The sequence below is a fragment of the Xyrauchen texanus genome, chromosome 40 (assembly GCF_025860055.1).
Source record: "Xyrauchen texanus isolate HMW12.3.18 chromosome 40, RBS_HiC_50CHRs, whole genome shotgun sequence".
NCBI lineage: Eukaryota > Metazoa > Chordata > Actinopteri > Cypriniformes > Catostomidae > Xyrauchen > Xyrauchen texanus.
This window is the reverse complement of record NC_068315.1, coordinates 19,784,012-19,802,921: the sequence shown is the minus strand read 5'-3', so window position 1 is coordinate 19,802,921 and position 18,910 is coordinate 19,784,012. Positions and strand designations below refer to the sequence as shown.

General features: G+C 42.1%; 1 pseudogene; it reads right to left on the bottom strand.

The window, feature by feature from the left end:
• LOC127633921 (serine/threonine-protein phosphatase CPPED1-like) overlaps nt 1-18,910 on the bottom strand; it is a 43,854-nt pseudogene that overhangs the window by 12,934 nt on the left and 12,010 nt on the right.

The following is an 18,910-nucleotide window of genomic DNA, read 5'->3' as shown; positions in this document are numbered from 1 at the left end:
GAAGCACATTGTCCTGTCACAAATCTGGTTCAGATAAATGTTCGAATTCATTTCAGACACATGAAGTTGAATTCACTTCGCTTCATTCTCATTTTCTGCAGTGTGTTTTATGAAAGATGCCAGTATCCATCTATATTGCTGCTCAAGGTATTTCTCCACTATGGTCTACTGTCATTAAAAAACCACATCTGCAACTCTGCGTGCAGCACACAAAAGGGTATAAATGAAGCGTGTTCTGTAAAAGAGAAAAGTATTCAAGTGCTCAAAGATCAGTGCTATCTGTGCCCGAGCACTTGCGGTGTACACAGATCTGATGTTTTGTTGCACTTCACTTGAAGTATAGAAATGTTGAGATGATGTAGCAAATGGCAAGATGTCTCGCGGTCCAGATGGATACAAGCCGAGGACTGGACCTGTGACCGCTGATATACAGTTACACATAATGGGTCACATTTATGACAAATACAGTTAAATGTCACAGCAACAGTCAATACAGTGCAAGTCCATAACTACATAGGCATAGAATAGAATATTATAAAATATATAAAATTTTAGAGAACAGATGAAAACAAGGAATTACCTGTGGCAATTTTGTTTGACCATTATCTTAAATATATGGTGCTTTTTTTTCTTTCTTTTTTTTACATTCAAAGGCATTTTTACCCTAAGCCCTTGGTACTAACACTGCCTCCATGATTGGAGAAAAGCAGACTATACTGTAATCAAGGTCAGTTCAATATTCACCTTGTCCAACCCTGACTCCTGACTCAAGATGAGGAAAAATTTTGTTTATCACAATATAAACACCAATAATCTATATTTTTTGTTATATTTATCACATTACTATTTTTGGGAAAAAGAGACTGAGCTGCACTCAAAGTAAGTGTGTGAGAAGAGCAAATATCAAACAGTCAAATATTTCTATTCAAGCAAGATGCAAATGCAGAACATGCTAAGAATCAGAACATAAGTCTATAACTTGATTCAGTAGGATGACACTCCATACATCTAGGCTGTGGGTGTTTTCTTGTAATGATAAACAGGCTGGAAACAAGGTACGCTCCTAGGTTACTACATCTATGCAGCAGAAGAATATAGGTCTGTAAACTGCAGATGATTTAAAGAACAGAATATTAGCTTGATTACAAACACCACCCACTGTAGCAACCTCAAAGCTATATGGAGTAATCAGCATCTTTTCCCCCCAGGACAGATGTCTCAGAAAAGATCATCTTCTCACATCCCTGTTGCCTGTGACTTAAACCACACTTAAATGGGATTTAAATCAAACTAATTTAATTTGTCCATTATATTAAATCTAAGAGCTTGAAGAAACCAGGAAAATGAATTTGCCGGCACTGGCTGTTTTTTCCAAAGTAGATTTTTTCAAGACAATTCCTTTTCGATTTTCATCCTCCTTCTGATCACTGAGAAATTTGAAAAATGAAATGGAAATAGTGAAAGTGTTGTTTGGAAGAAAGATGTGGAGTAGATGTGTCAGTCCTGAAAGCTCTGATCAAGCCCTTCTCTGTCGACCACTCTAGTGCCGACTCATTTTCATAATACACTGCTCCATTTTCATCAACAAACAGCATGTATAAAACCACAGATGAAAGTGGGAATCAAATATTAAAGATTTCTTTTTTTTATGACCAGAGAGATTGAATTTAGCTGTTGTGACCATTTTTAATCAATTTTCAATATCTATACACCATAATGCATCTCTCTGGTCACACAAAGATCAATATGCCCTACATTGTTTCTTTTTAACTAATTTCTCTGCAGCTTCCTTTAGTCCAGATATTAGTGTTAATAAGAAACAATGTAAGCCATATTGATCTTTATATTGTCATAGATGGGTTAAAACCTTCGACCCCATGGATTTACTTGTAACCTTTCAATCATGCATAGCACAGTAGCTCATATAATGAGTCAAAAGTGAGGTGGCAGCATTATATGAACTGAAAATATATAGTGTGAATCGATCGAATACGTTCAGAGATAAATATCAAATGATGGCTGCAACAATAACATTGACATTTCTCTTCTCTTGTAGCCATTTGATTATATCTTTGATTCCTCTATGTCCTAAATCTTTATTTAAGTGAAGGGATTGCAAAACCCCAAAAATACTCATTAGAAATCAACAAGAGAATAGTGTACTGAGTAATGTATTTACACACACCTGTTAAATAAAATAGTACACACTCTGATCCAACCCACTCTGAGTTCTGTAATCAATAATTAACTTATGCAGAACATTCCACTTACATTGTCTCGACTTATAATAGAATCAGTATTCTGGAACATGCGGAAAGTGTAGAAACATCTCGCATATTTCTTGTCAGTAAAGCTTTTATAATACATCCTGCAAAAGCACTCCAGGGCACTCACAGCATAATTAAAACGCCACAGGCAAGACAAAGGCATTACTCCACACCATGACCATTACAGTGCCATTTAGCATTTAAGCTTACAGCATTTTGGACCACACCAATAGGTCCAGGGGTAACATCACTATTTGCATAGTTTCCAGCACTGGTTTTTATATATATATATATATATATATATATATATATATATATATATACACTCACCTAATGAATTATTAGGAACACCATACTAATACTGTGTTTGACCCCTTTCAGCCTTCAGAACTGCCTTAATTCTACGTGGCATTGATTCAACAAGGTGCTGAAAGCATTCTTTAGAAATGTTGGCCCATATTGATAGGATAGCATCTTGCAGTTGATGGAGATTTGTGGGATGCACATCCAGGGCATGAAGCTCCCGTTCCACCACATCCCAAAGATGCTCTATTGGGTTGAGATCTGGTGACTGTGGGGGCCATTTTAGTACAGTGAACTCATTGTCATGTTCAAGAAACCAATTTGAAATGATTCGAGCTTTGTGACATGGTGCATTATCCTGCTGGAAGTAGCCATCAGAGGATGGGTACATGGTGGCCATAAAGGGATGGACATGGTCAGAAACAATGCTCAGGTAGGCCGTGGCATTTAAACGATGCCCAATTGGCACTAAGGGGCCTAAAGTGTGCCAAGAAAACATCCCCCACACCATTACACCACCACCACCAGCCTGCACCGTGGTAACAAGGCATGATGGATCCATGTTCTCATTCTGTTTATGCCAAATTCTGACTCTACCATCTGAATGTCTCAACAGAAATCGAGACTCATCAGACCAGGCAACATTTTTCCAGTCTTCAACTGTCCAATTTTGGTGAGCTCTTGCAAATTGTAGCCTCTTTTTCCTATTTGTAGTGGAGATGAGTGGTACCCGGTGGGGTCTTCTGCTGTTGTAGCCCATCCGCCTCAAGGTTGTGCATATTGTGGCTTCACAAATGCTTTGCTGCATACCTCGGTTGTAACGAGTGGTTATTTCAGGCAAAGTTGCTCTTCTATCAGCTTGAATCAGTCGGCCCATTCTCCTCTGACCTCTAGCATCAACAAGGCATTTTCGCCTACAGGACTGCCACACAATGGATGTTTTTCCCTTTTCACACCATTCTTTGTAAACCCTAGAAATGGTTGTGCGTGAAAATCCCAGTAACTGAGCAGATTGTGAAATACTCAGACCGGCCCGTCTGGCACCAACAACCATGCCACGCTCAAAATTGCTTAAATCACCTTTCTTTCCCATTCTGACATTCAGTTTGGAGTTCAGGAGATTGTCTTGACCAGGACCACACCCCTAAATGCATTGAAGCAACTGCCATGTGATTGGTTGATTAGATAATTGCATTAATGAGAAATTGAACAGGTGTTCCTAATAATCCTTTAGGTGAGCATATATATATATATATATATATATATATATATATATATATATATATTATTACTTATTCTTCTTATTGTTGTTTAGCATGTTGTTAGGGAAGGGTTGGATTTAGGGGACTGCAAAAAAAAATAAAAATCCTGTATGAAAAACTGGGTATGTGACATTATCAGAGAGAGGGCAAACTTTTTGATACATCATGATATGTGGTATGATCACTCAAAGCTTTTCTTGTTTGATGTGTGTCAAAGTGCTTTGTTCTCACCTGCCTCTTTGAATCTCTGGATCAGGCACTCTCTTATACCCCTCTGCAGGTTGAAGAAGTCATCCTCTTCATCAGGTGTATGGAGGAAGAGTGGAATGTGCTGGAAAACGAGCAGTCACATGTGGTGTGACAGAGTCTGGGCAGTTCTCTGCAGCTGGCTCTCGAGCCATTTCTCCTGGACCACCATTATCTTAGAGCAGCCTGATGAGTCAAAGAAGATCTGAGAGTTCAGCACCAAACACAACACCCCACCCACCCAAAAACTGAAGTAATCATCGCCCCAGACATGGCAGAACTGCTCCACAGTGTAAGGAGTGGTCGTGTTGCCAATGTCGTGATTGCCACTGACAAACACAAGGGGAGTGTCAGGGTCAGTGCTTCACAGAGCTTCTTTGAGATCCATCACCTGGTCTTCTTTGAATGGACTGCCTGAAAATTGGAAAGAGATATTTCTTGCTTGAAAAGACTCTTTTAAGAGTTCTGATGGGACTGTGAAAGTAAGTGCTGTGATGTCTGGCTTTGATAACCACTCTTTTTAGTCACCACATAAACACCAATTAACTAAATTACAATTTCATTCAATGATGTCAATAAGACAAAGCCAAAGTCAAAATGTATTATTACAAGATATCCAACAAAGTTAACATGAAACACATTCACAATCACAACTTATTTTACTTCCATAATGTGAAATATTTCAGAGTGAAATAAGACAGAAAGAAAATGGTAGGGCGAGACTTGATTTTATCCAAAGGTAAGGTAAGAGGAGTTAGAAGTATTGGTGATGCCAGTAGAGAAATACAGTTGTTTCAGGTGTGTATCAAGTTATTGCATTTTGATAATATATTCAATTGATTGTGCACAATTAGACCAGGAATGAGCAAAACCTCCTGTGATGATAGAAAAGAATACCACCACTGAAATATAGAGGCTGCTCTTTCCAGATAAATTGTTATTTTATGAAGCTTGTCCTCACTGTGAAAAACTATAGAGCTAGATAAATTACAATAAGATTTGAATTAGAATTTTGTAAATTAGAATTTTAGATATATGGCATTTAACAAATTTTTTATTTCCATGGCATATTTCTGTTATAAATGCAGACGAAGGCAGACAAGGGATCAGGATCCAAATGCGGGTTTATTGACAAAGGAGATAAACAGACATAACAAATGAAACTACCGCGATGGGCAAAATGAAAACAAGACACGAAAACACAGGAACTGGGAACACGGGAATACAGGCATGGGAGCGAACATCAACATTCAACGAACGACAAGGAGTGGAAGGCAAACCGGGTTTATATACACAAGGACAGGATGATTGTAAACGATAAACAGGTGCGAACAATGACAGTGACATGTGAAACGCGGGGCAGACAACAGGGAATCGTAACAGGATCCCCCCTCAAAGGATCGGATTCCAGACGATCCTAAAACAACAAAAAAAAACCACAAAAACAGAATCGTCCAGGGGATGGAGGGGGGCTAGCAGACCAAAAGAGGGTACACGGGGCAAACAGACAGTCCAAGGGGGGCACAAGGGGCAAAGAGACAGTCCAAGGGGCACGAAGGGGCAGACTGGCAGTCCAAGGGGGTACAGAGGGCAAGAAGGCAGTCCAAGGGGGCACAGAGGGCAGGCAGACAGTCCAAGGGGGCACAAGGGGCAGACAGACATTCCAAGGGGAGCACAAGACGGGGACTGGGTCAGGTGGCCTGGGAGCTGGCCACAGGAAAGGGATAGGTTCAGGAGGCTTGGGAGGCGGCCAAAGGACAGGGACAGGTTCAGGAGGCCTGGGAGCTGGCCACAGGGCAAGGACAGGTTCAGGAGGCCTGGGAGGCGGCCATAGGGCAAGGACAGGTTCAGGAGGCCTGGGAGATGGCCACAGGGCAAGGACAGGTTCAGGAGGCCGAACCGTGGGAGGCGGAGCCATTGCAGGTGGAGCCGTGGGAGGAGGCGCCGTAGGAGGCTCTAGAGGCGGAGACCTGGAAGGCTTTGGGGGCGGAGTCGTAGGAGGCTTCGGAGGCAGAGCCGAGGGAGGTTCTGGAGGCGGAGCTGTGGAAGGCCCAGGAGGCGGAGTCGAGGGAGACTCAGGAGGCGGAGCCAAGGGAGGCTCAGGAGACGGAGCCGAGGGAGATGGCGCCGTAGGCGGCTCTAGAGGCGGAGGCCTGGAAGGCTCTGGAGGTGGAGCCAAGGGAGGTGGCGCCGCAGGAGGTTTCAGAGGCGGAGACCTGGAAGGCTTTGAAGGCAGAGCCGAGGGAGGCGGAGCCGTAGGAGGCTCGGGAGGCGGAGCCGTGGGAGGCTCGGAAGGCGGAGCCGTGGGAGGCTCTGGAGTCTCTGGGAGAAGAGCCGTAGGAGGCTCAGGGAGGCGGAGCCATAGGAGGCTCGGGAGGCGGAGCCGTAAGAGGCTCGGGAGGCGGAGCCAAGGAAGGCGGCACCATAGGAGGCTTTAGAGTCTCTGGGAGCAGAGCCGTAAGAGGCTCGGGAGGCGGAGCTGTAGGAGGCTCTGGAATCTCTGGGTGAAGAGCCGTGGGAGGCTCGAGAGACTTGAGAGGCGGAGCCCTGGGAGGCTCGAGAGGCGGATCCGTAGGAGGCTCCGGAGGCGGAGCCAAGGAAGGCGGCACCATAGGAGGCTTTAGAGTCTCTGGGAGCAGAGCCATAAGAGGCTCGGGAGGCGGAGCTGTAGGAGGCTCTGGAATCTCTGGGTGAAGAGCCGTGGGAGGCTCGAGAGACTTGAGAGGCGGAGCCCTGGGAGGCTCGAGAGGCGGAGCCCTGCGAGGCTCGAGAGACTTGAGAGGCGGAGCCCTGGAAGGCTCGAGAGGCTCGAGAAGCGGAGTCCTGGAAGGCTCGAGAGGCTCGAGAGGCGGAGCCCTGGAAGGCTCGAGAGGCTCGAGAGGCAGAGTCCTGGAAGGCTCGAGTGACTTGAGAGGCGGAGCCCTGGGAGGCTCGGGAGGAGGAGCCCTGGAAGGCTCGAGAGGAGGAGCCCTGGAAGGCTCGAGAGGCGGGGAGCCCTGGAAGGCTCGAGTGACTGGAGAGGCAGAGCCCTAGGAGGCTCGGGAGGAGGAGCCCTGGGAGACTCGAGAGACTTGGGAGGCGGAGCCCTGGGAGGCTCGGGAGGAGGAGCCCTGGGAGGCTCGAGAGACGCTGGCTCTTGGACGGTCCTGGCTACTGGCGCTGGCTCAGGGTTGGTCGAGGCTACAGGCGCTGGCTCAGGGATGTCTGAGGCTACAGGCGCTGGCTCAGGGACGTCTGAGGCAACAGGCGCTGCTCAGGGACGTCTGAGGCTACAGGCGCTGGCTCACTGACGGTAGGGGCTGCAGGCACAGGCTCACTGATGGTAGGGGCTGCAGGCGCTGGCTCGCTGACCGAAGGTGACCTGGGAGCTGGCCACAGGAAAGGGACAGGTTTGAACTAGGGAGCGGAAGCCTTTCTTCTCCTCCTCCTCCGGGCGGACGAAGCTGGCAGCATTGGCTCCCTGACCAAGGCAGGCATGAAGGGACGAACCACGGGCGAATGGAGAGTTACCACTGTGGGAGGAGCTACGGGGTCCTCCTCGACGACGCCCACAGTGAACGATGAACCGCAGGCCAGCAGAGTCTCCTCAACGAAATCGTGGAGCGTCCAGCCGTGCGTCGCCGGTGGCAACCGCTCCTTGAGCGCACCGTTCAGGTTTGCCCGGAAAAACACCACCAGGGAGGAGTCAGGGAAGTTGGTGGCACCCGCAATCGCGATAAAATCGCGGATGTGCTCTTCAACCGGCCGGTTTCCCTGCATCAAGCTGAGCAGACTACAGTTGGCTTGTAGAACCGCTGGATCCATGTTGGGTCGTTCGTTCTGTTATAAATGCAGACGGAGGCAGACAAGGGATGAGAATCCAAACGCGGGTTTATTGACAAAGGAGATAAACAGACATAACAAATGAAACTACCGCGATGGGCAAAATGAAAACAAGACACGAAAACACAGGAACTGGGAACACGGGAATACAGGCATGGGAGCGAATATCAACATTCAACGAACGACAAGGAATGGAAGGCAAACCGGGTTTATATACACAAGGACAGGATGATTGCAAACGATAAACAGGTGCAAACAATGACAGTGACATGTGAAACGCGGGGCAGACAACAGGGAATCGTAACAATTTGATAGTTTTTCATTTACATTTTGTAATTTGAATTGTAGACATGTTGCATTTAACAAAATTGAATTGTTTTTCTGTGCCGTATTTTATAGAATTGCATTTTTAAACAGCAGATTTGGTGTTCCAAATTTTTTAGAGGTGAAATTAGATGTAAATATTCTGATTATAAAATTACAGCTGAAGAAGAAATTCAATATTTTAAAATTTAATTTAGAATTCAATATTCTAAAATTCAAAATGCACAAATTCAGGTCTTATAGAAAGTAGGCCAGAGGTCAATCATCCGGGTTCCACAGGGAAAAATAGATGGTTTTAGATAAGTCGAACAGAGCATTTTGGCCAATCGCAGAGCTTCAATGGCCATTCCAGCATCTCCAGTGAAAACTTCAAGTACACCTGACCAGTTTATATCGAATTATCATAGACACCTGGAGATAGAGTCCAGACATCAGAAAATGTTCATTCTAAACAAGATTTCTTCCACTTTAGATCGGGAAATTAACTTGCGATACAGACGTGTCTAAAGTGGACATGAGTAAAAACTTTGTGAATTGAAATGCACAATCCAGAAATAATACCAGCAACATAATATAGAAGGGTTGACACTTCTAAGAACAACATGTAGTAATTATTTTTTTATTAACTGTTGTTTTCAGAGAAATTAGGAAAACCTGTCGTTATGGAAGTGACAGTCGTGAAAGCAGCACTTACTTGATAAGGGGGAAATCAGAATGCTAAAACTTGTAACTTTGATCTCTGTGACATCTGTATGATATAACCATCAAGGCTGCATGATGGATTTAAATAAGATTAAAATGGCTATATGGCCTTGCACAAATATAAAGCCGCTATGGGCTGCATTTTGAAATATAGGCCTATAGTCTGAATTGACCGTTTCAGAAAGCGCTGCCCGAGCAAATGGCACCCTGGCAGTTGTAAAAGAGGAACACACAGAGTAGCGCAGCAATTATTATCATATTACAGTTCAAATCACAAAGTTTATCAAAATGGCCCCTTCTCAAATGCTGGCTATAAATGCGCTACACTTTCTCACTCCCAAGGCGTCAAAGACAGATGCTTGTGCAAGAGCCAAGCGCACCAATCTACAGATGCTAAAAGCACCCTCTTGCATCAGTTTGCAACGCATCCGGCAAGTGCGTTCTTTTCAACAAGGAACATTTGACATAAACTGTCTGACGTGATGGGCATTAAAAGTTTTGCATCGTTTAAATATACGTTGAGGTACCATTTTGTAATTTGTTATGTTGGTGATATGATTTTCATTTGAAATCAGCTAAATGTATTCACAGTGATTAATATTTTAAGTTTAAAATGAATTGTTCTTTTGAACCGGTTCATTTTAGTGAAAAAATTGAACCAGTTCACCAAATCGGACTGAATTGTTTGAAACAGTTTGCGTCTCCAGTCAACACTGTTCCACAAATTACTCTATCCTAACTTATCTCTTGGATGTGCCTGACACTCCAAATCTAAATGAACCGATAACTGGGAGTAATATGATCCTAGAACTGGTGATATCTTCTTTTGCCAACTCTTCTTTGCAATGGACCGTTCCAACTACTTCCAACTAGACTGAACACACCAGTCGCAACAGTTCTCGAGTCAACAGTGCAATGATAGACTTTTTCCACATTGCGATGGTTATCGTACTGAGCCTGTGCTCCGCTGGTTCACCGCTGGGGCAATCTGGCCAGCCATGCTTTTCCACTGACCCGAGAGCCGAACGGTGTCGTAACGGTTACTGTTTACATGGTGTGACAACTTCGAACAGAAACAAACATAGCGCATCACAGTGTATTTGTATAAAGCTTTTTCGCTTGTTTTTAAGGACACATTTAAACATACGGCTTAATACAACCCATAGTTATTACATTGCTCAATAATATGGTCAAAGATGACATCTACGCTAAGGACGACAGGTAATGTAATTACATTATATTATATGTAGGCTTCACTTGCTAAGTTCTATAACCTGTTACAGTGGAATCATTATTAACATTGGTGTAGCAGATGGTTGTATTTGGAATAATAATATTATTGACTGAGAATCCCACCATTACATCCGGCCTCTTTTTGTGCATGAGCTTGAAAACGACACACCCAAAGTAAAACTCTTCAGGTTCTTGAACCATTTAGTCTACAAACACAAACTTGGGCTCGTTTGAAAGTAGACCCTTAAATACATTTGTTATTCAAGAGTAAAAATGTATAATTTTAGTATAAAATAAAATTAGTGGGAGCTATTCAAATATTTTTAATTGTGACCGCAAATATTATTTACAAAATACTTTTTTTATTTTTAAATATGAAAGACTATGCGCAGTGCCCCAAAACACATCTGGTACAAAGCCACATGTATATATGTGCCTGGATTGAGGTGAGTAACCATGCCACCACGAGGACCTACTAAGTAGTTGGAATTGGGAGGAACATTTTTTAAAAAGCAAGTAGAGCACTCATTTCATCATGTTACCTGAAGGCTTTTGATGTCTGATCATTTTGTTGGGGTTTTATTGTTATAGAATGAAGATGTTAGCTACTGTTCAGCCTTTTCTGCGGTGGAAATGCGCAGAATAGTTCGAGAATTCGCACCAAGCTAGGAACCCGCACCTGAACCATGTCGGTGGAAAAGGGCTATGAGTCACTCATAACAGTTCTAGTCAACAGTACTTTGCTGAACAGCAGAAAATATAACAAATAAAACTCGAAAATATGTTTATGAATTGGTTGTATTACCATTTTATCAACGTCTGGTGATGATCCGGTCACAACAATTCTCGAGTCAACAGTACACTCACTGATCCGGGGACAGTACAGCAGCTCTCGAGTCAACAGTAAATTTAGTTGTTCGCAGCAGTCTTGATTCAACAGCATACTCACTGAACTGAGAATTGCCTCTTTCGGAGGTGTTCGGCATACTGAGAACTGATAAGCTGCTGACATTGAGCATGTGTGTGAGCATGTGTGAGCGAAATGTATGTTTCAGGTGTATTTTGCTGAACAACAGAAAGTAAAACAAATAAAAAATTCCGGAAATATGTTTATGACTTGATTGTATTACCATTTTATCAACATATGAAGATGATTAAGTCTACAGCTCTCGAGTCAACAGTACACTGATCCTGGGACAGCAGCAATTGAGTCAACAGTACACTGATCCCAGGAGAGCAGCACTTGAGTCAACAGTACACTGATCCCGGGACAGCAGCTCTCGCGTCAACAGTACATTGAGTCGATCACAGCAGTATGAAAGTCACCAGTACACTGAACTGAGAATCGCCTTTTTAGACATAATACTGAGAACTGCTGATCAGTGAACAGAGGACTCGAATGATGGGGTGAAACATTTAAATCAAGAGATGTAAATGAATTTTACTATTGAGTATTGTGCATGCAGATTATATCTGAAGTTGTGATGAGTTCGATAATGGTTTCTGTAAAAATGTGTGAGTTGATTAAGACTAGTTTAATCACTTAATATGCTTTAGACATGTGTAGAACATCCTCGTTTGTATATCAGTGTCAGTATTGGGTGCATTAGGTACAAAACTTTAATGTAGCATGTCTTGTAAGATCACTGAAGGAAACACTGATGACAATAAACACCCTTATTATTATCACATGTGTTCACATATGGCTTTATTGAACGTGGTTGTGTGTGTATTCTACAACACCGGCATATTAGCATTAAGTATAGTGACGTCATTATGCGATGACGTAAATTAACTGGTGAATCAGTTTTTTGAACCAGTTTATTGAAATGATTCGTCCGAAAGAACTGGTTCATGGAAAACAATCGGACTTCCCATCACGATCTAACCACCTCAAGCGCAATGGCACGAGTTACACGTCAGAGATGCAGGGATTATGTCGTTGGCTCTCGCGTGTCCTGTGACCGATTACAATGACCTCAAGTTCGGATGTTCATGTATTTTTTTTATGAGATGTGCTGGAAGAATCAGGATGGCACAGGATTAGGATGCCTTCATGGGCGAGAATATTTTTACAGGTTAAAATCCTCAGTTTCACTCTGCTACTCACACAATGCCATCATACGGTTTTGAATATTATTATAGTGCATTTTTTTAAATAAATGATCATGACTTTTCTTTATCTGCTTGTAACAGCTTTTCTATTGTTGAGAACTGGTTAGGTTTAAGCATAAATGTGCGGTTGGGTGCTTAAAAATATCAACAAATAGTGTAATGTACACTGGTGGGCAAACGTTGGGAATAATGTACAGATTTTGCTGTTTCAGAAGGAAATTTGTTCTTTACTTCACCAAAGTGGCATTCAACTGATCACAAAGTATAGTCAGGACATTACTGATGTAAAAAAAAAACACCATCACTATTTGCAAAGTCGTTTTGATCAAATCTAGACAGGCCCCATTTCCAGCAGCCATCACTCCAACACCTTATCCTAGAGTAATCATGCTAAATTGCTAATTCTGGTACTAGAAAACCAATTGCCATTATATCAAACACTGCTAAAAGCTATTTGGTTCATTAAATGAAGCTTAACATTGTCGTTGTGATTGTTTTTTTAGTTGCCACAGTGTGCAATAGACTGCCATGTCTTAAGGTCAGAAATGGCAAAAAAAGAAACCGCTTTCTGTAGAAACTCGTCAGTCAATCATTGTTTTGAGGAAGGCTATATAATGCTTGAAATTGCCAAAAAACTGAAGATTTCATACAAAGTGGACACTACAGTCTTCAAAGACAAAGGACAACTGGTTCTATCAAGTACAGAAAGAGATGTGGAAGACCAGATGTACAACTAAAAAGAGAATGAGTACATCAGAGTGTCTAGTTTGAGAAATAGACATCTCACATGTCCTCAGCTGACAGCTTCATTGAATTCTACCTGCTCAACAACAGTTTCATGTACAACAGTAAAGAGAAGACTCAGGGGTGCAGGCCTTATGGGAAGAACTGCAAAGAAAAAGCAACTTTTGAAACAGAAAAACAAAAAGAAAAGGTTAGAGTGGGCAAAGAAACAGACATTGGACAACAGATAATTGAAAAAAGAGTTCGCTATTTGTCACTCACTCGACGTTGTGTCGATGAGAATTGGCGAGTGGTATTTGCATTCCACTCCCCCGAACATATGGGTATAAAGGAGCTGGCGTGCGAACCGCTCATTAAGATTTTTTCTTTGGAGCCAAGCGTTCACTATTTACTTAGCTGAAGGGCAAGTTCGACCTCTTGTTCGGGGCCCGCGAAGGTGATGAGCTCTTGAGCACAGCATCGGAGAGCGGGCTCGTCCAGTCGGACGCAGAAATCTTGGCTGTATTTCCCCCTTCGGGTGCGGTCGCCTAGTCAAAGGCTGACGTGGAAATAATAGACATGCTTTCCCGGGCAGCCCAGGCTCGATGATTGGTCCCTGGGCCCGCGGCGCTGCTCACAGCCCTGTGCCGCCCCAGTTCCTTTCTTCCCGGAAGTGCACGAGGAGCTGACAAAATCGTGAATGGTACCTTTTACTGCCTGGTCCCGATCTTTCAGCTCCCCCGAATCTTTTGTTTCCGCAAATTTTGCTGTATGCTCAAGTAGCTGCGGTACCCAAAAGTTTAAGAAAATAGCAGTTTCCTTATTCCCAGGATCACATATCATGTGTGCACAACCGTCACTACGACCACTGTCCACCATTCCATTTTGGCAGGTCCGGTGCTCCAGCCGCAGAGGCAACTCTTGCCCCATTAAGGGAAGTGGCCATTCGCATCCTCAACTATCTCTGACTGGCAAATCCTAGCTCACTCTCTGGATGTGTTGTGTGCACACAGGGTCCTGGTGCTCACGCACCTCAGCTGGCTAGGGCTTCGGGTCAATGAGGAAAAGAGCAAGCTCCTCCCAATTCAGAGCATCTCTTTTCTTGGCTTGGAGTTGGACTCAGTCTTGATGACGGCGCACCTCACAAACAGGTGCGCACAGTCAGTGCTGACCTGTTTGAAGGCATTCAGACAGAAAACAGCAGTTCCACTGAAACTGTTTCAGAGGCTCCTGGGGCATATGGCATCATCATCGGTGGCCACACCGCTCGGATTGATGCATATGAAACCGCTTTAGCACTGGCTCCAGACTCGAGTCCTGAGATGGGCATGGCTCCACGGGACACATCGCATGGCCATCACTCCGGTCTATCGCCACTTCTTCAGCCCTTGGACTGACCTCACATTTCTACGGGCAGGTGCTTCCCTAGAGTAGGTCTCCAGGAGCATCATGGTTACAACAGACACTTCCAAAACGGGCTGGGGCTATGTTGGCATGTCATCTGCCTCAAGTTGTTGACAATACTGCTCGCCTTGCGGAGGTTCCGGCCGTTAATCCAGAGCAAGCATATGTTGATTTGGACAGACAACATAGCAACGGTGACATATATCGACTGTCAAGACGGCTTACGCTGCCGTTGTATGTCACAACTCGCCCGCCATCTCCTCCTCTGGAGTAAGCAGCACCTCAAGTTGCTGCGAGCCACTCACATCCCGGGCGAGCTCAACACTGAGTGAGTGACAGATAGGGAACGTCCTTGTTGCTTCCGTAACCTCCGTTGCCTGATGGAAGGAACAAGATGTTGTGTCCCTCCTGCCACAATGCTGGACTACCCGCTGAAATGGCCAGAACCTTCTCTCTCAGCTCCTCAGTACAAAACCTGAATGAGCGGTTCGCACGCCAGCTCCTTTATACACATATGTTCAGGGGAGTGACATACAAATACTACTCGCCAATTCCCATTGGCCTTTATCAAAGATCAGTGACCCCTAGTTTCACTTCATCGACACAACGTCTCATTCCCTCCATCAGGGAACGGAGGTAACTGAAGTAACCAGGATGTTTTTAAACCTTAACAGATGAGTGTGGACATGGCTTAAACATGGTCAATTCTGTTTTCATGTTGACTTTAAAAGATACTTAAACTCAAAACTACAGTTACAGTAAATACTATAATAGTCACCATAAGCAGCAATGAACAGAGCAAGAACAGTTCATGTTCTTAGGAAAATAAGATGCAGTGCATCATGAGGCATGTAAAAAACAATACTGTATAAATACTGTCTGTTATGGCTCCTTCGATCTTCAAAAGAATCCTGAACCAGGCAATATGTGGAGGATTTAGAAATAAGTTTATGTTTTATAAAGAAGATCCAGGAAATCATCCAGTCTGCCCACATTTCTCTACAGTTAAGGCTGCCTGTCAAGTGTTGGGTTTTGAAGCTTGTTAATAACAGCCTTAGGTTACCTCTAATATGACAAGTGGATTTGGCATTAGTGACTAGTGTTGTGAATGTAGATGCTAGACAACGCAAACTAAACGACAGACCGTACATTTAGTTAAGAAGTGTATTTATATTAACTGCCTTTCAACACCTCACTGGAATATGTAATAGGACCAAATCTAAGTAATAGAATTTATTTATTTTGTAAATTATTACTGCAAATGTATCTATCTTCATTTACTCATCTGATGTTCCAAACTAATGACTTTCTTCTGTGAAACACAAAGAGAGATGTTTGGCAGAATGTTAGTCTCAGTTACCATTCAATTTTACAGTCTGTAATTCTGCCTTAGATCTCCCTTTGTGTTTAGAAAGACAACAACAACAACAAAAAGATATACGATTAATTATTCTTTTAAGGTGAAAAGAGTTTAAACCAAAACATTTCTAAGAAACCCTTCACAGTGAGTAAGGAAATTCGCCCAGCAACGAAGCAGTGTTTTTGTTTGTTTTTTTAGGCTGTGTAAGTTGACTCTTTTATTTTTTTAGCAATAATATATTCTTTTTCATCAGAGACTTGTGCCACTTTGTCTCATTGCTCTTGGTCTGAATAGGCCTTTACAACTTTGTGACATTTGTGATCAATGAAATTTCCCAATTTCTGAACTGAGCCTTATTGTGACTTTTTCCTCACAGACTTGCGTAACATTCAATCTCAACTGGTCCCCCCTCTCCCAGCAGTGCCAAATCCCTAAGAAACCTATTAAAATCTTTCCCAAAAGAGATCTCTATCAGCTAAACATACAGAGAAACTAGGGCTCTTTCAGAGCTGATTTCCCTCTGGTCATCCCCACTGATGCGCTGCTGCTCCTCAAGAGAACGTCACTTTTATCCACTTTTAACAGCAATTAAAAGCCTAACATACATAGAAGGTGGAAACCGAGGGGAAAGAAACCACCGCCTTACCTTTGTAGAGGTCCCTAAATGGGGCACTAGGGATGTAACGTATCACATTTTCATATCACAATAATTGCTGAACCATTTATCACGGTATACGGTATTATCACTGTCTTATTTTGAATGACAAAATGGGTTGAAAGAATTTTTTTTGTTCTTAATTACAAGATTTAGTTACTTGTTTTTGTTGTTGTTGTTGTTTTGGTGTTTATTGTCATATCAGAATCAAGGGAAATATCATGGCAAGTACAAGTTATAACAAATACAGAAAAAAGATAAAATACATTAAAAAATAAAAGAAAAAAATATAAATAAATAATTCTATATAAGATGTTACTTGTTTTGAATTTTTTAATTAAACGATCACAAAGAAAGTAACTTTGCAAAGATCAAACCATATAAGATTAAAAGAGACATGGTGGCTAACAAAAGTCTTAGTCTAATGCTTCTATTTTGCATTTATCTAATTTATTACGGTTTATTTTCATTGCAAATGAACAAGTAATAAATAGTAACTAAGTAAATAAGTATACAATAGTAACATTTAGAAGGAAAAGTTCAACTGAAATAGAAATATGAATTTTAGAGTTTCCTAGTAATTTAGTATGTCTTCCTATTACTGTAAGAGTAAGAGTGTTGGAAATGTTGATTTATTGATGGAAATGCTACAGTGCATTCATAAAAATCGAAACAATTTGGTCAATAGATTAGCTAGAAATTTTTACTGTATTTTGAAGTGCTCACGATAACAATATTGTGCATGTTAATTATCACTGCATATCTTATTATTGAATATCGGAAAATGTCTATGGAGCACACACATGCCTACAGGCACCCAGGCAAATGCTTTTATAGTCCTAAGAAAGGCATCAGGTTCAGGGCTCTTCAGATCTAATCACCCCCCTTGATGATCTCTCCTGCTGCCTGCCAAGAGAAGTCCTTGAACCAGAAAGCTCAGTAGGATTCTGTACCGATATCATGGAGCGAACCTTCAATTACAGTACAGAACTTTGCTTGTCCAACATGCTCCTGCTCGCTGTTCATTACGAGGCAGAACGCAGGAGGTAGAATGGCTGAAATAGAATCTGATTTGGTCGCCAATGAGGCTTGAAGAGGTCACAGCAAGTGTTCAATGAATGTAAGGTTGACTGACAGAGGGCCAGTCCAACCCCACTCCCAGAAGACTTTTTGAGACTGCCACCACAACAACACAGGAGTGCTGTTAAGAATGACTGATATCACAATGACATATTCCACTGTGCAGGGGTGGGGGTGTCAATAGGTGGCTTGCACAGACACAACACTTACAGTGCAGAATTAATCTATTACAGAATAAAGTATATTACTATATAAGTATTATATTAATATATAGGTATTATGAATATATACATATTATTTACTTTTAATATTTGTAGTATTTTAAAGATTCAAGTATTGCAAATTAATTGCAAATTTAGCTATATTAGCTGCAGAAATAAAGGGAATCTTGTGGAGCACTAGCTTCTGTTTCACATATGACAATAAAAGACTTAACACAAGCTGGTCAGTAATACATTATTTAATCAGTTACAATAATGACAGTTGTGCATGTGAACAATAAAAATTTTACTCTATGCTTGAGCATTGTGTGATTTAAATGTATCCAATTGGGTCGAGTGTTTTTTCTACGTTTACCAAAATTTGTTCAGATCCATTTAATGATTCGTTCAGTGACCATTTCTGGTTATGCCAGAAGGTGATGACAAATGTGTGTCTTGTGCGAAATTAATTAGTCACTGAATCAACGATCAAAAGAAAATTGGAATCCTTTATAATTTGTATGTCTACAAATCTACAAAGAGACTTTAGTAGAGGTTTTAAGCATTGTTTAGCCCTTGGGCATCTATAAAACTTGACAATCCTGCACAAGATGCTGGAAAAACAGCTATGTTTGTTGCAACATCAAAGATGTCCGTCCAGCTCATTTACATGTCCACCTTTTCCTTAAAGGAATGTCTCGGGTTCAGTACAAGCTAAGCTCAATCGACAGCATTTGTGGCATAATATTGATTAGCACAAAAATTAATTTTGACTTGTCCCTTCTTTTTAAACGTTAATACTGTTTCAAAATTATAGCCATAAGGCATAAAGGATATGAGTGTATATATGATTTTAGTGTGCTAAAAATGCTTACAAATCTTTTCTGTGTACAAGTATAGCCAATTTTACAGCCTCGATACCCTACTACTTCACCGCTCAAATGATACACAAGTTTTCACAGAGGCATTAGTAAAAGTGCTATTATAAAATTATAAGCTTCAAATTTCTTTTTAAACCCTCCAAAATTGGCCACATTCACTTCCATTGTAAGTGCCTCACTGTAACCTTGATTTTTTATTTTCTTTTTAAGGAAAAGTTGAAATAAAATTTTGTGGTAATCAACATTATGCCACAAATGCTGTTGATTGAGCTCAACTTGAATCAAACCTGGAACATTCCTTTAACACAGAAGTGTTCCACGATTCATAACAGA